The following is a 20240-nucleotide window of genomic DNA, read 5'->3' on the forward strand; positions in this document are numbered from 1 at the left end:
AAAGATTTAGATTAACGGAAGATGGTTACCAGGAAAGGTTTCACACTGCAAAACCGGAAAGTGGAGAAGACTTTAATACATTCGTGAACCGATTTACTCAATTTCTAAATCGGTGGCTTGAGTTGGCAAACGTAAAACAAGACGACTTTGCAGGCCTTTACTATCTCACGCTGAAGAATCGAATCTATCAAGCTTGCAACCCAGATTTAGTCGCATTCTTTAAAGAGAGAAAGCCAGAAAACTTGGACAAATTAAAAATCTACGCAGAAAACTTTAACAGCGCACATCCATTGACACCCCTTAGCAGAACATTGAAGGAACCATACTACGCTGCTGCTGCTCAGAGTCCAGGTACACCTAAAGTTCAGTACTCAAATAGAACGAGCTGATCAATCACTCGGAACAAGCAAGTGAAACAGGATGACCATAGTAACAAACCATGGAACAAACAGTTCAATAGAGACCGTAGCCGACCCTATCAAAACAAAACAAGAAATAGCACTGACAATAATACTGAGTATAAGAAAACCAACAAACCTATAATTAAATGTCAATATTGTGGAATGAAAGGCCACACAGCAGACAAATGTTACAAAATCGTGGGATATCCGAAAGAAACTGCAAATGCATCACTCCAAACCAGTGTAAATAATCAGACACGAGTAATGTCAGGAGAAAATATAAATGTGTATTGCGTGAAAGGTATGTCACTTTTAACACAAACTCACAAGTCAGGATCGCTATTTTTTTGTGAAGGCAAAGCTAATGGAACTGATTGCAAAATATTGAGAGACACAGGATGCAGTACAGTAGGAATAAAAGCATCTTTGATCAATGACGAAGACAAAACTGGAAAAACGGTACAATGCATCACATTCAGTGGCACAGTCGAAACCTTTGAAACAGCTAATGTGTACATAGAAACCCCATACCATACAGGAATAGTGGAATGCTGTATACTTCCCAACCCCGTCGCTGATGTTATTGTTGGCAATATAAAAGGTCTTAAAGACAACCCAACAGATGTAAAAGAATGGTCATTAACCCAAGAAACAGCTTGTCTAGCAGAAACAAGAAAGATGACTAAGACAACAGAGAAGCCAATGACTATTTCTCTTGAACCACAACAATTTGACAGGAACACGTTCATTGAAGAACAGAAAAAGGACCCGACTTTAACTTCATATTTCAATATCGCAAACAAAGGGACGAAATCAAAAGTTGAATACATCATTGAAAAAGATATTATGTTCAGGTTACATAGGAAAAGAAACAAAATAGCTAAACAACTGGTCACGCCGAGCATTTACAGAAACAAAATCCTTGGAATAGCGCACGATTCAATAACTTCTGGACATCTTGGGAGCTCTTCCACATTGAAGAGAATATCCGAGAATTTCACATGGCCTGGAATTACTAAAGACGTCCGAGAATACGTGAAATCTTGTGACACATGCCAAAGAAGAGTCGCAAAAGGCAGAATACCGAGATTGCCATTAGAGACAACCCCAGTTATTGAAAAAGTTTTTCAAAAAGTTGCAATTGACATTATAGGCCCTTTAACAAAATCAGATAGAAACCATACACACATACTAACACTAGTCGATTACGCAACCAGGTGGCCAGAAGCGATAGCATTGAAATCAACTACATCGGATCACATAGCTGAAGCATTGATGACAATTTTTACTAGAATAGGCATACCAAATGAGATACTGTCGGACAATGGACCCCAATTTACATCACATATGATGCATGAAACCATGAAACTCATGGGAATCCAACACTCATTCACAACTCCCTACCACCCCCAAGCAAATGGTCTTTGTGAAAGATTTAATGGCACTCTAAAGAATATGTTAAGAAAAGTGTCAGCAGAAAAACCAGATGATTGGGACAGATACTTACCAGCAATCCTATTTGCATATAGAGAAATACCCCAAGAATCTACAGGCTACTCCCCATTTGAGTTGATGTATGGACGATCACCTCGCGGCCCGATCAATATAGTAGCCGACATTTGTAAAGGGAATGAGGAGGACAATAACGAAATTATGTTTGCTTACGAATATGTAAGAAACCTGAAAGACAGAATAGAGGACACATGTAAGCTAGCACAGGAATCCGTCACTAAAAAAGCAGAGCAATACAAGGAATACTCTGATCGCAAAAGCAAATCAAGAAAATTTGAGATTGGTGACAAAGTACTAATACTCTTACCCGATGACTCGAGTAAACTTTTAGCTACATGGAAAGGACCATTCAATATAACAGCAGTAAAATCTAATGTTAATTACGAGATTAAAATTAACAACACAACAAAGACTTTCCATGCAAATATGCTAAAAAGATATTTTGATAGAGACACAGTGTCGCAACCTATGTTTACTAATATCGAAGCTTCAAATGCAGGATTAATCATACCGTTGGTCATGGGACACAGACACCCGAGACAGAAAAACAAACAAAAATCGCACAATTGCAACCACCTAAGACAAAAAAGAAGTACGCAAAGTACTTGGGCTCCTACATTTTTACAGGAAATACATTTACAACTTCGCGCACATCGCGACACCGCTAACAAATCTGACAAAGAATGGGTCACCGAACAAAATTGTTTGGACAGAAGCGTGTCAGAATAGCTTTAACCAATTAAAGGCATTACTCTGTTCAGAACCAATTCTTAAATTACCCGACATGTCAAAAGAATTTGTTGTAAGAACTGACGCGTCTGATAAGGGCATCGCAGGTGTACTATTACAGGAGCAGGAGGGAACTCTAATGCCTTGCTTATATGCAAACAGAAAATTATTGGACAGAGAATCACGATACTCTGTAATAGAGCGTGAAGGACTGGCCATCGTCTTTGCTTTAAAGACATTCAGCAGATATCTACTGCTAAAAGAGTTTGTGGTCGAAACGGACCATAAACCACTCACGTACATAAGAAATAACAAAATGAATAATAGTAGCGTACTAAGGTGGAGTCTATTTTTGCAAAATTACACTTTCAGTATCTCTCACATACCAGGCTGTGGAAATATTCACGCCGACCTACTTTCTCGATTAGTGTAAACACGTGAGAAGGGTATAACTTAACCTCCCATGCATACTGTTAGTTACCTCGCAAATTATGCCAAATCAGAACGCACAATTTCGATAATTTTATTTGTAAACATGATGACCCAACTTAATGTAACATTGAGTATTGTTTGGATATATATACCATACCCATTCATGATTTGGGAAATCTTCTCTTTACTATTATTGTTATGAATTTTCACTCATTTATGATTAATAATTGAAATGTCAATATTCCATTTACATTTTCATTCATTTCATTCAGTAAATTACCTTCATATCATCGACTTAAATCATGCTTCATTGCCATCACTATTGTTTATCACAATGATTTGTAATCACAATCTTTCATTGTTATTGTCACCCATTCATATACCTACGTTAATATAAACATTTCCATGTCTAGTTAATAAATAATTTAATTGTAGCACAAATCATAACAATGGATTAATGCTAGAGTATCATGATAGTAAATTTACTTCCGTTTGTAAAATCTATCTTTCCCATAATGGTTAAAGAGTATATTTTAAACGTGGGTGGGGGGTGTCACAGTAAAGGTTGTTCACAATTATCTTATTAAATTTTATTTTATTAAGAACTGAATTCATCTCACTCCAGTTATATTTCGGTAGGCTTAGATAAACTTTACCTTCTAATATTAGATCGTCTTTCCTTTTATAGCCTTCCCTCGAATTAATTTCTAATTAGTGAATACTTTTCGTTCTACATTCTGTCACGTAGCCACTTATTATAAAAGCTGATAGGTCTAACATTTGACACTCACTTCACTTCACAATCTATGCCGGACGGCCAGTCGCTCTATTCCTTCTATATACTGTAAGATTTTTATCTTTTGGGACTTTGTAGATATTATATCTACACCATTAAGACGCCGGAGCTTTTAACTTTGATTGTATAATCTTCAAGGATCAAACCCGAGCCCGCTGTCAAAGGATTACATATTAACCCATTACCAATTGCCTGGAAGTGGAATTTTACGAGTCCGATCCTGTTATCAGAGGAATAGATCATCCAAGCCCATCAACTGCCTGGAAACGTAAACTTACGAACCTGACATATTATCATAAGTTACGTAAAATATTCATATCTCTATTTGTAACTGCCACGATCACTGTTTATCTCTTTTAATTAAATTTCATCATTATTTTTATTTCATTGTAAACAAATCGTTAATTGTTTTTCATTTATAGTAACTAGTAAATTCTGGGGCCTCATTCTACATATATCTTTATGCATAGTCGAGTAGCTCTTTACTCACTTGAGACCATGACAATTGGAACCTGTTTTTTGACACCACACTTCTGTTCCTGTTTGTAGACACTTAATCACAAATGTATCTTTTTTCTGAAGTGTCACCGATTCTACTTTTCGAAGCGATGATATGAAATAAAAGAGTTGTTAGCGCTGTCACGCTTATGGAAATTTACCAAACAACATGGATTCATTACAATATTACCACTTCCAACAGATAATTCAATTATTTGTGTTGGTAAAATTGTTACCCAATGCATCATTAAGACTTAGACATTCGACTGACCTTGGCCAAAAACATTTTTTTTTTGTTTTATGAAATCGGTAACAGTAAGATAAGACAGACTTATCTAGAGTTCAGACTAGCCAAATTTAGGCTTGGGAGTTGAGCAAATTACTGCGTAATGCCAAGTCTAATAACTGCATAAACAGTATCAACCATTAAAATAAAATGGATTATATTTAAGTAAGACTGATTTGTCGAATACCCATTCTTCACAGTTCTCAATTCTACGTGACATGACACACGCTTCAATAATTCATTATTTTTGTTGTCAGAACATCGTTGGCGTCAACTGAAACAATGCGCTTTCACAATGTCTTCATAGTTTGTCATCGCCTGTTGACTCTGATCTAATTTCAGATTTAATTAATAGAGGTGGAGACGCCAAGCCATTGACGTGAGTAAAAATCAATACAAATCACATTTTAACAATGTTGTCAGAAATATTGTTATGTTAGGTCTTTTTTTTTATTGCTGTTTTTTTTTGGTTTTTGTTTATACATAATATTATCTGTAATAATGTATATATGTATCTCCCTCTGTGTGAATTTTTGTTTGTTTTATTGTTTCTTCCATGTATAAAAAACATGAGATCGTTTGCTCCAGTGGTAAAAATCACCTTCATTGACAATGCACGTAAAGTTGAATCGAAAGTATCAGAGTGACATATCATGCTGTCAACAACAAACGTTTTGTTTTATTTCATTTGTTGTCGTTTACCAATCCAATCAGAAGGCTTTTTTTTATTCAAAGCTTTTTGATCGGTCAAACAAAAGGGAAGTTGATATGTACAATGTAAAAAGCCAAAACATATTTCAAATTTCATTAGCATTTCATCTTATGTGCCAATGGATTTTGTATCATAAATATTTGTTTTTGTTTTTTTCACTGGATCATATGGGCGCTTTTGGAAAGTCGAAAGATTTTTTAATTCAAACACCGATTTTCATTTATTGACAAATCAATCATACTATATTCATTCTATCGAGAGAATTCTAGCATATTTAATTTAAAATGGATTCTATAAACCAGTTCGTGGCTCATCGAGCACAAGTTGTTCTGATAAATGACCTTTCCGTGAAAAACAAACTAGAGAATAATTATGAATTTTTTATGGCAATGATATAATGGCTTTGTGTATAACCGAGAAATTGGCTCTTGACGTAGTGTTACATGCCAACTCGTGCAGTCGGAAATCTTCATTCCAAACGGGGTCAGCAAATCAATGGGAGATCCTGTATTCATAGATATAAAACGGACATCTCACCGCATTGCAGTATTGATTATGAAGATCCGCTCCCTGACTTCCTTCAATGCGACACGTGAACATTTTTCTTGTTCGAATTATAGATAGAACAAAATTAATGTCACTCAGCATTTTATTATAATATTTTTAGCCAGACATTTTTATGAGTAGTTATCACTAAATTCTGTCAATCAGACATTAATTGTTTAAGGTTAAGGAGGGGGGGGGCAATGTATAAAAATAACTCTCACTCACACACATACACACACACACACACACACACACATATATATATATATATATATATATATATATATATATATATATATATATATATATAATATGTATATAAATAAAGTCACACACATATTTTTGGCCGAGACATATGTTTTGATGCTCTCCATGTCGTCAGTCGGCATAATGCCTTGAGTGACTTTATTTATAATTTATATTAGCTCTAACCAACATTTTTGAGCACTCTCGTACCTACAAGTACCCACCAACACTCATAAATATATATATATATATATATATATATATATATATATATATATATATATATATATATATATATATCCTTTCTTTAAAAAATATAGCCTTGTGGAGAACATTGTACTTATTTGAGTCAATAAAAATATTATACGGCGCACAACTCTACTGAAAGATTTGAAAATTAGAATTGCATTTTTTACAGATAGATAAACAGATAACTTGATTTCCTTTTAGAATTTAAAGTCAGTTTGAAAGTTCGTTGAGTCAAACAGATATCATAAAATACATACCGACGACACTAACACTCTCAAAAACAACCAATTTCGACACTGTAAAAAGTTGTCAGTTTGACGTTTTTACGCAAATCGTTGCATTCGGAATAATGTATTCACTTAATGTAAATGTTGCTGCTCGAAGCTCGAAGAAATAAATAATAATATGAAATTGAATGTAAGCTTCAATTTAATTACGAAAACAGATCAAATGAACGTTTCGGGTTTCCCCTTTATCAACAAAACAGGATGAATGAAACACCACAGATGAATGAGATAATTTGGTAGTGGCGTAGTTAAGATGAATAAACAAAACATTGGTTGGCAGGAAATTAGTATGCTCCTTTGTAAGGAAGCACGAATTAAAATAGAATACTAGATATTTCTAAAAGGTGCGCAATTAATTAAGTGAAAAGAGGGGGGGGGGCGGGGAGGAACTGCGTAATGCAGTTTAGAAAGTGAAATATAAAAACGTGTACTGTTGTTGGAAAATAAATACAATGGAATTGAAAATAAATACAAAAAATGATAAATAAGGGATTTCGGTATAAGTATAAATCATTAGTGACAGCAGCAGGAAATCATCTGTGGTGTTTCATTCATCCTGTTTTGTTGATAAAGGGGAAACACGAAACGTTCATTTGATCTGTTATTGTAATTAAATTGAAGCTTACATTCAATTTCACATTATTATTTATTTGTATTCACTTAATTACTTTAAGGATTTCAGATCTACATTAAGTTTTCAACAGTTTTCATCTATTTATGACATCAAGTATTATTATTGCCCCTTTGATGCTTTCAATGCGATGGTTTCGGGTGGATAATACCCAGGTTTAACTTATGGCCACACCCTCAACTCTGTTTGTCCAGTATAAACATCAATACAGAAATTTCTGAGTGAGGAGCTGTCCGATTGGCATTTTTCAGCAATTCGTGGCATTCGTAATGATATTATTCACTTGTTCACATTAAGGTATTCGGATTTACAGAAATTTTAAATAAGTTTCACCGATTAACAACATCAACTAATATTACTGCTAATATTACTGTCATTTTTTATGCCATCGATGTGATAATTATTGCCCCGGGAAATATTTAGTTAAACGTTATCGGCAAACTGTCAATGGGAGCGATCTGTATTCATGTTTTCGTCCAACCAATTCATCGATCACATGATTTTTTGGTGGTTAACGATTGGAGTTTTCTCAATGTAACTAAACACGCTACTTTGTTTATGAACGTTGTAAACATACCCATGTATCATGCTAAGCAAAATGACCAATTGTAACGTTGGTTATTCTTAAAATGTGAACACTTTTCACTATGTGGGTCATTTTGAGCACACTTTGCAATGTGACCAATGACCTCGAGGACATGGAAATGTAATATAGATCGTACCCATTGTATCTGTCTAGCTTCTAGCCCGAACAAACCAAAAATAGACATATTATTATGATGGAATACTTGAAACTGTTCGCGTCTGCTTCAGATTTTCATTTGACCTCAGGATTAAAGTGGTCAAGACACCCATTTTCTTTCATGTAAGTTAGATCAGTGTATATTCCTTAGTTTTGAATTATGGGCAAACTCTCAATTTTACCAATCACCAATCAAAACATGATCACGAGAGTACTGTACTTCTGTACTGTAAGGTAAGTTCTCGTTCCCAGGATCGGGGAGACATTCCGAAAGCTCCTACATCCCCAGTATTCTTTCAATTTGCATTTTCACGTTGATCTTTTGTCAGTCGTTTATTTATTCAATTTGCCTATATATAGAAGCATTTTAAAAACTCTAGAACAAACCTTGATAGAATTGTGAAAGTTTAAAATTTCCTAATTTGACTATTGTTTTGATTCTCGGCCGCCATTTTGATTTGTGAAGTATTGAAACGTAGTGCAAAGCAGTCCGATGGGTTTAATTTTCTATTAGAGTTAGCTCGAGATCGGAGGATTTTTTTTTTATATTAGGGTTAGACATAAGTCTTAGCAAAGGTGCTAGGGTGTTTGTTTTATTTTTTCTTGGGGTTAGTTAAGGAAATATTATTTGAGTTTTTTCCCTTTGTAGGAGCTTTCGGGTTTATTTTCGCAGTTTATTTTCTTACCACAACCTGTTTTCACTCACGGACAACTGTATGTTGCTGTGTCATGGGTCAGAGGCTATAGTGGCTTACACTTCATGTTGGGCCACACAGAAAAATCAACAGAGGATGTAGCAAGCTACACAGACAAGGTTGTTTACCAATCTGCCCTCATTAAATGATGGTGGTACAATATCGAATGAAAATAGTTCTTTCCCCGCGAAATTGCGGGTTTTTTTACTAGTTAGTATATATATACAATGAATTAATAGTTCTTAACCTTTTTATAAAATAATCTAAGTATAATGTTATGTTACAATATTGTTTCAAGCATTTGATGTCATCAGGAAGTAAGACTGAAAAGGGATTGGTGTTGTTCTTATTCTCGGTTGGCATCGTGCGTTTTCTGAAATACACACATGCATGTATGAATATATAAATATATATATATATATATATATATATATATATATATATATATATATATATATATATATATCCGATGTTTGAGAACTTCGTCCTTCTTGTCCATGGCCATAACTAGAAAATGAAGCAGTATATATTAAATTAACCCTTCATCGACCCCTTACTCCAATCGTTTGCACCTTGAAGTTGTTCCTTAAGAATCCGCGATCACCTAACACCACCCCTTCCTCCTTAAACAAAGTACTTAAAAAGGTGTAACCAGGGTGTTAACTTGCGATACCAATTTGTATAGACAGGCAGACTTGCCTAGTACTACGAAAAATCCGTAGAAATACGAATTTTGAACCCCAGCTACAGAACTGCATTCGACTCTTTGACTCAATAAATCTTGTTGAAAAGGAAAGTTTAGTTTTTTGGAACATATATTCAGGACTTTGAACCACTTTTGGATCATGATGAGGGCAAATTTTTTATTTCTAAAGCTATCTAAAGTGACTTTTTATTTTCTCCTCGGAAACTAGGATTAAAAAAAAAATTTAAGTAGCCAGCTCTGGACATGTTACAAGTTATTAATAAGGAATTAAGAGGAGTATTAAGTGGTAAAGGTGTGTGTGCATGACTCTCCAAGCGGTTAGTCAACCGGTCTTGAATGCAGGTGGAGCTCCATCCGACATCACTCGTCGTATACTCCTAAATGCATATTTTACATGAATGTAATGTGGATCTGGATACAAGGCTCTCACTGCAAACTCATCCCTCTTGCCTCTTCTAATGTCATCTCTGTCGGGAGAATGAGGTGGGGTGAGGTGAGGTGAATGTGGGTAAAGAGATAATATTGAACAAATAAATTTTAGCAGCTTCAGAAAAAAAAGAAAGAGAGAAGAAGAAGAAGAAGAAGAAGAAGAAGAAGAAGAAGAAGAAGAAGAAGACGAAGAAGAGAAGAAGAAGAAGAAGAAGAAGAAGAAGAAGAAGAAGAAGAAGAAGAAGAAGAAGAAGAAGAAGAAGATGAAGAAGAAGAAGAAGAAGAAGAAGAAGAGTACGAAGAAGAAGAAGAGAAGAAGAAGAATTAGAAGAAGAAGAAACTTAATTCGGCCACTGTTGTTCTTCTCTTTTTTTATTAAAGTTGCCATATTCACTAATTCGTTCATAGATTGTTAAAATAAATTGATCATTTATTTAGAACAATATCCTTTAAACGTGCTCAAAGCGCTTTACATTGGGCCCCTAGCCAACATCAATATTTACAGTTAGGAGGAGACATAGTAGCGCCTCTAAGGCGATATTACAATCTTTTTTTCGGACAGAGACAACGCTGTTAAGAGCTAGGTACCCATTTTAAAACTGAATACGGTGAGAGAATGTAATTAAAGTGTCGTTTCCAAGGACTCAATTACGCGTCGCTAAGAGCGGGACTCGAACCGTGAAACTTACGGTCCGTAGGTGATTGTCAGACCACTAGACTACATATCCGCACAGTCCACCACAGCTTCTAGCACCTTAGTATTCCCTTTAACGTGGGCATATATATATATATACATATATATATATATATATATATATATATATATATATATATATATATATATATATATATAATTTCACTTTCACTTTCTGATGAGAGCGAATGCCCGAACCATATTGTAGAAGGTGATCGTAATTATACTTGAAATTACATATATATATATATATATATATATATATATATATATATATATATATATATATATATATATATATATATATATATATATAAGTGAGTGTTCCCATTCGTATTAATAATAGTAATATAATACTAATGCTATTGTATTTTTTTAATGAAAAAGATATATCAAATAAAAACCAATAGAGAGATATTACCCAAACATATATCGATGGCTCTTTGATCTAACCTCTGAAGTAGCGTCTTTGTAATACTATACTTCAGATGTCAGATCAACGGGCCCTCGATATTATTTCATGGAAAGAAAGCCAACTACCCATTACAGTTACATCTTTTTATATGTCTGTCGTACAAATACAATCAATCATGTTTGCTTTTTTTAAATGACTGAGTACCAGCTGGTATGATATGACATTGAAGCTAAACCGGTCCAGCTATAAAGATTCAGTGTATAAAATAATCTAAAATATAGTCTTATATCATGATATATGCATTAAACCAAATAATATTGGACATCTAATATCTCAATACTGAACTCAAAATATCAATTATAAATCCCACTGCATACAGTTTGACGTTTCTCCATAGCTTACACATTCGACTCGTGTGCCAATGAGTATCTGGATATAGGCAGTGACGGGTATTGTCAAAATCTAGAGATGCCAAAATTAGTCAATAAAATGTATAGTCATATAACGGGAGTAAAAATGACTCTTTTAAAAGAAACAAAACAAAGTGAATGACGTTTAAGTCTTTGGCCTTCTTCGGGTAAACAAAAAAAAAGGATCTGTGTTAGATTACATTGGCATTATAGTTAAAACTTTATAGGTAAAAATGTTTGTGTGAGTGTGTGTGTGAGAAAGAGAGAGAGAGAGAGAGAGGGAGAGAGAGAAAGAGAGAGAGATAGATAGAACGAGAGAGAGAGAGAGAGAGCGTGCGTGTAAGGAAAGGAGAGAAAGAAAGAAAGAAAGAAAGAGAGAGAGAGAGAGAGGGGGGGGAGAGAGAGAGTGAGAGAGAGAGAAAGAGAGAGAGAGAGAGAGCGACAATGAGATGAAGTAATGAGATGAAAATGTAAACCAAGATCATAGCTCAAAACCATATAAATCAAGCATAAGATAGGAGGACGGGAAAGGGGGGGGGAGGGAGAGAGAGAGAGAGAGAGAGAGGGGGGGAGAGAGAGAGAGAGAGGGAGAGAGAGAGAGAGAGAGAGAGAGAGAGAGAGAGAGAGCGACAATGAGATGAAGTGATGAGATGAAAATGTAAACCAAGATCAAAGCTCAAAACCATATAAATCAAGCATAAGATAGGAGGACGGGAAAGGGGGGGGGGAGAGAGAGAGAGAGAGAGAGAGAGAGAGAGAAAGAGAGAGAGAGAGAGAGAGAGAGAGAGAGAGAGGGTGTTATTAAAAAATTTTAGACGGCGATAGTGTTATTATTGACACCCTCCCTCCACTGTTAAGATTAAAAGGGGGATGGGAGACAGAGAGAAAGAGAGAGAACGGGGAGAGGAGGAGTGAGTTTCAAATTTATATTTAAAATAAAGGAAAGAGAAAAACTAACTGAGTAAATGAGATAGGTAAATTAAATATAGAATTATTCTAAAATATTGTGAACGTTAGTACAAAAACGGACGCTCAACTGGCGACTTGTACTGTATGAAATTGAAATATAATTCAATCTGTCCTTTTTGGGGAATAAATTAAACAATGCAATGCGTACAAAGCATGGTAATGCCGAAAAAAATGAGTTATATAAAAACCATGTTTAGTTATAAACTTGTCTATCAACAACTCGCTTAAGTTTAAGCATTGTTAAAGAGTTTTGTTATAAAGGGTATAAATATACTCTTTTAACACCAAGTGCTGAAGCTCTAAATTCTTAAATATGATAGACACACACACACACACACACACACACACACACACACACTAACATCGGAAAAAAAATACCTATCCATTGGGCAAGTGACATTTCATTTTCTTTCTTTAAATTACGCTATTATTGCTTCATCACGGAAGTCAGCATGGTCAGGTATGCAGAGTGGTCCAATTTCAGTATTGTATCCGGGATTTCCTATAATCCATTTTAGATTCTTGGGAAGTAATAATTTAACCCCAATTCAATTAGTTGGAAAGATGATTTCTGTTGACATCCTGTATCAATGTGTTTGTAGGATTCCCTGTATTTGATATTTTCATTCCATTCATCAATGTTTCTTATGCATAGTTTAATAACCCGCTCCATTCCACGGCAGATGTGCAGGTTACCAAGCCAACTTTTCTATTTGTTTACATTTCAAGGTCCTTTTACTTGCGGACATGACGTGGTCATTATTTCTTTGCGGTCTGTTTAGATTTTAAGTGATTTATTTATGGGTTTTGTTTTGTTTTCTTTTTGTTTTTGTTATTGGCTGAATAAGAGTTTTGAGCCCGAAACGCACCGTGTTTGGTGTTTTGTTAAGTTTTGTTCATTTTTAAAGTTTTTATATTAATTATTTGTTCATAATGTGTTAGAGTCCCCTTTTCTACTCTTTAAACTTAAATTTCATTATTTCTGATTTAAAAATACGAATTTTTAAAAGATTTTATCTAACCCACTCGTTGTCTGCCTTATTTTAGTTAAATTAAACGCTTGGCAAATTGCCGTTGCAAACGTGATGTTAAGACGCGGTGCCAAGGAAGTTGTTGAACTAGACAATAATATGATGTCATAGGATGCTGGGTTGAAGGATGAATATTTAAAGAATCTTGATAAGATTGCAAATACCAGAAATAGAATGTGCTGCATGTCGTCTCACAAAAGGATAATCGATGGAAAGTCAAGCATGGAATTACATGGCAATGGTATTGATGCGCACTTTAACTAGTTTACTGCCAAACTCTGGAATGACACGGATTTTAAAATTTGGCTTAAAAACTTCGTCCTTAAAAAATATCGATTGATTTATATGACCCTCATCTTGACCCAAAAAAAATCTCTCAAAGCTGGCACTTGCATGGCCACGTTTTTAAATAGGCAACTATCCAGAGTACGGCAGTAAAATGGTTTATAAACACGGTCTTTTTTTCATTTTGGCCAGAATGCTTTTACCTCATGAAATATTGATAAATTTAAGATGAGCTCAAAACTTGTCAAAAAGTCTTGAAATCCCAGCCAACAGCAACGCTTAATAAGAAAGTCGAGATACGACACGTGCTACGCAATTTTACAAAGTATTTTTCCTGACAGCGACAACACTGTTAACGGTCAGATATTCATTCTCCTGCTGAGTGAAATGAGAGAATGTAAGTCAAAGCCTTTCCAGTCCGAGGTGGAGCGTCTTTCCACATGACGACACTGGCTTAATTCATGGTATGTCCATAAATTTAAGATGAGCTCTCAACTTGTTCAATGTTTTAAAACCTCGATATTCTTTGATCTCTCGACTATTTTAAGTTGAATGTTATCTTTTAAACTACCAAGATATTATCATTATAATAAATGGTTTTCTAGTTAATGTTTTCTTTTTTTAAAGTCTTTTGCCAGGGCACAGTAGGATAGTGCTGTCAACAGATTGCTTCATTGTATGTTAACCATAATTTAACAGCCATACAAAAGTCCTATTTAAAGATTTGACCAGAAGACTCGTCCTTCAAATATCGATCGATTTAAAAGACCCTCAAAAACTCTCAAACCTGGGATCCTGGTTTTCTTCCTCCTCGTTGGCCGATTGTTTAGATACGGGAAACGTAATCGGAAACTTGCCATTATCCAATTGTGTATCGTGGCCACTTGTGTGTTTTGTAGGATCGTTGGACACACTCCAGCAACTTAACTAATGTCAACAATAAAATACGTAACATTGGGGGATTCCTAATTTCATGCCCACACTGACCACCGATCCTAAAATTCCATATCAACGCTTAATTCTTCTCCACTGAACGAAATAAATAGGGGCCGACATGTACTTTTTGCAGGTCCGATTTATAGGCCAGAGGTATGGCCTATTTGATCAAATTAATATATAAAGTGTTACTATTGGTGCTTGGTTGTATATTTTTACACTTGTGTGCATTTGCATATATATATATATATATATATATATATATATATATATATATATATATATATATATATATTGAATTGTGTTTGATACAAATATGGTACGGATAGTGCTCGATATGTAGCAATGGAGCGAATTATTATTTTAATATTTACCACAATGCTGGAGTCAGTCTACATCGATGTTTCGGTAAGTACTTACTAATCAACTACAAACCGGAACCACTTATACAAACAACAACAGACAACAAACCAAAGTCATGTAACACACAGTCCTGACGATGGCTGATTAGGCCTGAAACATCGATGTAGACTGACTCCAACATTGTGGTAAATATTAAAATAATATATATATATATATATATATATATATATATATATGTGTGTGTGTGTGTGTGTGTGTGTGTGTATGTATGTATGTATGTATGTATGTATACATTGTCGCCATAGATTCTCGTTTTTGTGTTTATACATTTTCATGCATGCCACGTCTTTAAACGAATTTCCTTCTTTTTTTTTTTTTTTTGATGAATAAAGCATATATTATATTATATGTGTGTACATAGGTAGGTGCAAGAAATGTAGGCGGAGCTGATGTGAGAAGAAAAGGCAGCATTACTACACATTTGATGAAAATTAGAAGCGTGAAAAGTATTTTACAGCGATACTTCGCTCTATCTGGGACGGTAGAGGGACTGGAAAACATTAGCTGACAAAAATAACCTCTCTAATCATTACCATAATAAATACTGGACTATTCTTGTCTTCCTTCTATCCTTCCTCCCCACCTGCAATGCAAACAAATGAATAGAGATTCTTATAAAATGATTTATATCCTTATAAAATGTACACATTTATGGTACGTTGAATAACTGAATCCTCCCTTAAGTAATGAGGATTCCATAGGATTGATTTTATGGCCGGAAAGTCCTTGAATAACTCAAATATTACTTTAAAAATTCCTTAGGCTTATAATGTCTGTATGAATAATTACAGGTCATTTTATCCCTATATAAGGAGGTTATCTTTTGTGTGTCGTATAAAGCAGAAAAGTTCATTGACCTAGTATCTTAAATTTATAATTATAATTTTATATTCGAGTGTCAACGCTTCATTATACCTATTCCATGGTATCTAGTTCTTTTTGTCCATTGTCCAAGGTCTCATAACAAACTATATAGGATTAATATGATGATTTGAATCGTCCAACAAGTAAGTACCCTATAAAGTCGTCTTGAATGGTTCATACGCCTGTAAAGATTGTTATGATTGATAACATAGGTTTATGAATAGTATATTTTTTCTCGGTCCTTTAGTTTCTTGTGACATCAATGACTCCAAATTGTTTCCCCTGTTGAATGTAAAGTAATCAGTTTTAAAAGAACAGTAAATTTAACATACATATTTCGGAGTGAAGCTAATGCTTAAAATTTACTTTAAAGTCTTAATTTTACCATTTGAGTGGGTAAATAACACATATGAAATGGAATAGAAACTTTAATTGAATTAACAAAGACAGATAATGTAGAGGTTTCGGGTTTACCCTTAAGGGGGGAAGCGACACTAAAGGGTCTTTTTTTTTATTTGATGAAATATCTTAAACTTCTATGCACAGTCATAATGTATATGTTTGGGAAGGATGATTGCATATAATGTTGTTCGAAAACAGTTGCCCGTTGCTATGGAAACGACGCCATATTGGAAAATAAACAACAAATCTTAAAAAGTCAAAGGCTTTTTTGTTTATCAACCGATTGCCATACTATTTTGGCCAGAGGTAGAAAAAAGGAAAATAAAGAGGCTTTTGAAGCCCGATTTTTAATTTTTTAATTAGAAACTTAAAAAATTAAGTTCAAAGTTATTACTTGATTATTCCCCTTGAATAAAGTTACATAATTTCAAATTACTCAAAAAATTATTTGTTTTTCAAAAATCCGGCCCCTAGAGGACCTGCGTATTTGTATGATACTCATTTGTAGAAAGTTTGAAGAAGATTGTTTGAAAACAGAGGGAGTTTTTAGTGACGAAAATTGCAGTTTTGAGAAAAACGCATTTAATAGTCAAAGTAAATGAGTTTAGGGAAAAACTCTCCTCTCGCTCTCTGCTTGGATTGTGACCACATGACACAATTAAGAACAAAGTGATTGGTTGTTGAAGATAGAGGAGAGTTTTTACTTTTCATTGATATGTTTTTGCCTTTACTTAGTTATAAAGACTATTTGATATTCTTTCATGAAATTAGTCCACTGAAACTAGAAATGGGCAGGATTTAACCATACTATGGGTCACAAAATACGTTATTTTGAGTCGAAAAAAATTGAAGATGAAGTTCTCATGCAATTTTTTATGCAGATAAATGGTCACATGACAACATCCCACCAAAATCTTATTTTAGCAAATTGGATCAAAATTCATCATTTTTAATGTCGCCCCCCCCCCCCCCCTTAACAACGTCTTTCTCTCATTTCTTATTCGTCTTAGTAGTCCTTCAGAGCCATTAGGCCCATGGAGCTGGATTTTAACCCGGTTTCTACAACGTGAAACAGACAATAGCAATTCCGCCCAACCGAACAGACTCAGCTACCCATTCACTGCTGGGTGGATAGGAAGGTCAGATAAAATCTCGACTGCACCCGGGGGTCGATTGGTCCCTTTGCGTGGGAAGCGAGTGCTCTACCGCCTGAGATATCGACACCACTATCTCATTCGTCTTAACGGTTTTTATTCATCGCGTGTTGTTGACAAAGGGGAAACCCGAATAGTCCACAGTAGCGGTATTTGTTAATTAAATTGAAGCTTGCATTCCATTTCCTATTGTTAATAATTTCACCGAGCTTCAAGACAAAGTAAGAAAGAAAAATACAAGAAAAAAAAACATCTCAAAAAACAGTCTACCTCGCTTTTTTTTTTTTTTTTTTTTTTTTGTATTTTTCTTTCTTGCTTTGCCTGTCACCTTTCATATTCACTTGTTCAGATCTTTATCTTATACCGGTGCTTGCTCCCTACTTTCTTAATTAAACGACCAGGACTCATTTTTACATTTTTGAGAGACTGTGAGTAAATAGCCTTTTCCAAAGACTCATCTATGCCAGGACCTTCCGATCCAAAGACGAGTGTCATACCACTAGACCGCATAGCTGCACAAATAAATTGCTTGAGAGTGTTAACTCATTTTCAATCTGGATACGACTTAAATATTTTTGCAAATTTGTCACTTGATCACTTACACGTCCACCCATCATCTCTCATACCCCCCCCCCCCCCCCCCCGATCTTTATCGCGGGCTGGTCGGTACCATGTAGACATGCTGGGGTATAAATGATGAAACAAAAGGATAGTAAAAAGGATAGAAATTCCGTGGAAATGCGCTATATAAATGCCAATAAATATATTTTAAATTGGAATTTCGAAACAATACCGAATTTTTTAAAAATACGTATTTAGATTCTTAGCCAGAAAACTCGCCACCAATTAAAATGACCCTCATTTTGCCAAAAACTCGAATTCGATGGTTTGAAATTTTTTTCCCAAGATGAGGGTGTCAATTTAATCTTTTATTAAAGGACGAGTTTCCTGGTCGAAATTTCTAAATGCATATTTTATATTTTCAGAGTACGGCAGTATAGTTGCTAATATTTTATTGGGTTAAACATTTCTTCGGTGGTTTGAACGGTAGGAATCAATGATAAAATCTGGCATAGTGAGATGATTAAGTCACTTCCGATTGGTAGCTATCTCCTGTGGGAGGCTCCTGTCAGATTGGTCTGAGACGAGACATGAGTGAGTTGTCCTTTTTATTTGGTTTTAAAAAGTATCGTATTAACTGATGAGATTTATGTCAGATAAAATTAGAAACGATGTAATTATCATGAGGATCATTCCGTGTTTATGAGGGGGTTTCACGCCCACTGGCACCTATTTTCACAGTATTTTTTTTAACTCGAGATTAGGTATAGCACAATATTCGCCAAATATGCTGAAAGCGCTTTACAATGGGTCCCAAGCCAACACTCAACAGATAGAATTAGGCACGGCACCACAATTACATTATTTTCCGACAAAGACAATGAAATGCTGTTACTCATTTTACACTTGAATGAGGTGAGAAAATCTGAATATATAAATAACCTTTCTGAAGAACTCAACTTTGCGCCGCCTAGAGCGAGACTCGAACCAAGTACCTACCTGTCCGAATAAATTACACTTCAAAAGCACAACGCGTCACGAGGTATTGTTATTTACTTTTAATGGTAAGAGTCAATCATAAAAATTTATCTAAAGCACACATTACTGTGGATGCGACTTATAAAAGACAAAAAAGGGATTTTTAACATAACATATATGATACATTTATAAAGATAAGAGTACATAATATATTGCCTAATAATATTATGATATCGGCAGTTAGGCTGTTTCATAAATGTAATGTATATGGAGGGGGGGGGGGGGGGCTGTGTGTGAAATATTATGGATGGGGCATTGAGAGTTTGGGTATATATATATATATATATATATATATATATATATATATATATATATATATATATATATATACATTGATATTGTTTTAAATAAAACCTCGAGTCATAATATATATATATATATATATATATATATATATATATATATATATATTATATATATATATTATATGCGTGTGTGTGTGTGTCTGTGTGTTTGTGTGTAGAGATACATACGAATACATAGACGCTAGTCAATCACTTATTTGTGTAGGTAAATTAATTCCCATAGACCTTCAGTCGATCGTAATTTTTTTTTTGAAATGGCTTGCCATTGGTCTATGGTGGTTCGTAGTTCGTAGTACCCAATCACCAGAGCCGATTACATATTATTATTATAGATCTATCTAGCTATATATCTTGTAGCAGTACCTATCTGTGTCCAAAGAGGGAAGATCGTGTTTCTATCGCCAGGTTCAAAGCAGTAGGACACGTATTATCATAACAAAAAAAGATACTATCGGGCACAATGACAAAACAATACAAAACCACAACTACCACCACTACAAACCACAACAATGTAGCAATTACTGTAAACTTCAGTTGGATAGTCCAATTATAATAATATTATTGAGTGGTTATATACTTTGATTGAATCACCTTATTTTCATTGCTTGACGAGGATAATAATAGATTGTTATAATATTGTTTAATTGCTCCATCATGATGGTTTAAGAGACTCTTTTAAATTCATAAGACGTCAGTTGTACAGCTATGTGGTCTTGTAGAAGGTCCAGGGATCGAGTCCGGCTCTGGGCGGCGCATTGTTGAGTCCTTGGAAAAGGCCCACATTCCTTCACCGAGCTCAGATGTAAAAGGAGTGCCTGGCCGTTAACAGTGTTGTCTCTTTCGAAAATAGAATGTA

Source organism: Berghia stephanieae, chromosome 2 (genome assembly GCF_034508935.2).
Source record: "Berghia stephanieae isolate SIO BIC M18660-M18661 chromosome 2, UCSD_Bste_1.3, whole genome shotgun sequence".
NCBI lineage: Eukaryota > Metazoa > Mollusca > Gastropoda > Nudibranchia > Aeolidiidae > Berghia > Berghia stephanieae.